Below are 3572 nucleotides of genomic sequence, written 5' to 3'. Positions count from 1 at the left end.
TTAATACTAAAGTACTAAGGACCAACACACATCCTCCAGGTTAACAGGCCTTCAGGCATCACAGACATTTGGCCAAAGGAACACCAGGTGGACCAGGATACAAGCTGACAGTAGGCTAATAAAACAGTCGTCAGCATCCTCTCTCGTATCTATGTTACATTACATTTAGCTGACGCTTTATCCAAAGTGACTTACAATAAGTGCGTTCGACCAACAAGATACAAACTTGAGGATGTCAGGATCTAATGTGTTTAGGAAGGACAGACTGAGGGGAAAGGAGGGGGTGTGTGGCTTTATGTGAGGGATACCTTTACTTGTGTTGCTCTTCCAGCTAATATTGAGTTTGATTGTGTTGGTGTGGAAATCACAGTATCTGAGGAAATGTCCCTCACCATGATTTGCCCGTATCGACAACCCGCCGCTAAGGTGCATTTCTTTGACCAGATAAAACTCCTGCTGAATTCCTGTGACTCCAACAAAGAGCTAATTATTCTAGGAGACTTTAACAGAAACTGGAATGACAAACAAAATAGAAAAAGCTTCAAACGGATCACGGATAAACACAACTTAATACAACTAATGGATCAACCGACTAGAGTAACTCCAAGACCATAATAGATTTAGTATTTACTAACAAAGCTGACTGAATAGTTCAAACCTACAACTTACCGACTGGGCTTTCTGACCATAATCTGGTTCTTTTTGCCAGGAAACTCTCAAAAACAAGGTTCATGGCCTCATCTAAAACCCCTGCCTTGGGTTCACGCTTCATCCCCAAAAACCTGCAACAACTTTTTATGGAGGCAGTGAAAATGATTGATTGACACTGTCCTCTGAAGACATTGGTGAAAACAGTGATCTGGTTATATCTAAAATTAAAGATGCAATGTCTTCCTTCTCAAGGAGAGGGTGCCTCAAAGGAACGTCATCTTCCCTGGCTGAATCTACAGTGCAGGAATCTAATGAAATCCAGAGACCAACTATTAAAGCAGAGCTTGAAATCCGGATTCTCCACTGACAGACAGAAATGCTCTCATGCTCGTAACAAGGTAACACAAACAATAAGACAAAGCTCTTCATTAATATAATTGAAGGTGCGAAAGATAACGGTAAAAACGTTTGGCAAATCCTAAATAAACTATTAGGTAAAGATTAGAAACAGGAAAATAATATTCTAGAATAAAAAATCAACGATGCCCTGATAAAAGACCCTGCTGTGTTGGCCAGCTCTCTCAATAAGTATTTCATAAATACTATCTTATCTTATCTCTCAATAGTGCTCTGGACATTACAAAGCTAGGGCCAAAAAAATAGAACAGATAGAAAATTGTACTAATTTAAACAAAAAGTTGGAACAAAAACACATTAAACAAAAGAAATAGAACATATAGAATCTTTTTTTTTGGTTTTATTTGACTTATTATTCATGGTTCCGTGCTTTTAATTTGAAGGACGTACATAAACCGGAAACAGCTACGACGTGGGGAACAAGAATTATAAGAACAAATAAACTAAACTAATTAAAACACAAATGTAAATAATGTACAACACATTAAATCAAGTACTTGGAACAAACAAAACATTTTTTAACACATTTGAAAACATTTATGAATCCTGGTTCTGTGCTTTTATTTTGAAGTACACAAACCGAAAACACGGCGTTGGGAACAAAACAAATATAACTAATTTAAACAACAAGTTAGAAAACACATTTACACAAAAAAAGAACGTGTAAAATATTTGGTTTGTTTTATTATATTAATTATTTAAAAATAATATCCCACAATGGTTCCGTGCTTCTATCTTGTTTACGTAATCATTAGAAAGAAACGACGTCACTTACGCACCGTTGAACAGAATCGACGTCACCACGTCACTTACGTTCAGATCCACAACAAACATGTCGGACGGTGAGTTTTTTGTTTCCATTGATGGAGTGTTTCGGAGTTTGTGTTCTATATGTGTTTGTTTTCTGCCCGTTTCCCGGTTAGATGTCCTGTGTCAGAGGCTAGGGCCGAATCACAGGGTTCTTGTTCACTTGTTTAATGAGGTTTTATTAAGAAATCACGGAGAGCTAATGCGATGCTAAGCTAATATACCGCCGGTTAAAAAGCAGAAACACTTTCCGTTACAAACACACGGTAATAAACAAACATACATGTCACGTGTCTGGCCTTTGGGTATCATATTTTAAAATATGAAGTAGCTTTAATAGTGTTCTTAATTTACTGTTAGCAGACATCTGTCGCCGGTATTATCTCAGGATGAAGTGTCTCCAGAAGAAAGACCGGCTGGACATGTCACGGTCATTTGAATGATTAAGTCTTTATTGAACAAGAAACATAATACAAATACATCAGAAGAGAAGCTGACATATGAGGTTCATACTGTATACGGCAAGGGATTCTGGGAGTCTGAGTCTCTCACTAAATGTATGCCTTACACAAAACTGTTGAATAATAATAAGAAAGGCTAACTGCAAGACTTTTAAAAAGTTGTTCCAACGGCTTCTGCTCTCTCCTTTCAGATCACACAGATGCAGATCAGTCGATGGAGGGACACACTCCTGTGGGTAACACACACACACACACACACACACACACACACACACGATACTGTATGATATTGATGTGTGTGAAACAGCTGATGACTGTGTGATATCTTGCTGCAGTCACACACTCAGGTTTATGAAGAGAACACCAGAGTTTTAGCGACCAGCAGGGAAACACTGAGATACAAATGGTCAGATGATCTCATTATCAATGATCAGAAAACTCAGACATAATGAGAAAAAACGTAAGAAGTCCCAAAGAATAGGTGTCCAGAAACACGGACCTTTTGAGATGGGAGGTCATTCTTTTTTCCCTTTTTGAAAAAGAGATATCTTTATACGGTTGGATAACCCAAATAAATAAAGTGAAGACATGTTGTCTGTTAGCAAACAAACAGCTGTTCTCAGGGTGGTTTTCTGTACAACTTTAATATCAGTATATCCAAAAAAAACTTAAAATGTGAACCTTTTTAATTTGACAAAATGTCCCAAACGGTTTTATCCTGAGAGTGCGACTTTAATCTCAGAAATTGAGAGTTTCTTCCCGGGATACCTCGACCTTCTCTTCCTCCATTAATAAAGCAAATCATCCTCTAATACGTCCACACTACGCAGGCAACATGTGACTATCCTCAGGTTACATTCAGTCTGATTATTAATCATTCAAGTAACTCCTCCTGCAGGTTTCTGAGAACCCTCACGCAGAGTACGGCCTGACGGAAAACATCCAGGTAACACACTCACACACTCACTCACTCACTCACTCACTCACTCACTCACTCACTCACTCACTCACTCACACACACTCACTCTCACTCACTCACTCACTCACTCACACACTCACTCACTCACTCACACACTCACACACACACTCACTCACACTCACTCACTCACTCACTCACTCACTCACTCACTCACTCACTCACTCACTCACACTCACTCACTCACTCACTCACTCACTCACTCACTCACTCACTCACTCACTCACTCACTCACACACTCACTCACTCACACACACACA

General features: G+C 39.0%; 1 long non-coding RNA gene across 1 annotated transcript; it reads left to right on the top strand.

Annotated features, from left to right (window-relative positions):
• Window positions 1-1835: 1835 nt before the first annotated feature.
• Window positions 1836-3284, top strand: LOC104960772 (uncharacterized). The gene is made up of 3 exons (XR_800019.1): window positions 1836-1910; window positions 2528-2568; window positions 3235-3284. It is a non-coding gene; the product is annotated as an uncharacterized lncRNA (long non-coding RNA).
• The last annotated feature ends 288 nt before the right edge of the window (window positions 3285-3572 follow it).

The sequence above is a fragment of the Notothenia coriiceps genome, unplaced genomic scaffold (assembly GCF_000735185.1).
Source record: "Notothenia coriiceps isolate Sejong01 unplaced genomic scaffold, NC01 NC01_scaffold00001419, whole genome shotgun sequence".
NCBI lineage: Eukaryota > Metazoa > Chordata > Actinopteri > Perciformes > Nototheniidae > Notothenia > Notothenia coriiceps.
The sequence above is the reverse complement of the archived record's forward strand: the minus strand, read 5'-3'. Positions and strand labels throughout refer to the sequence as shown.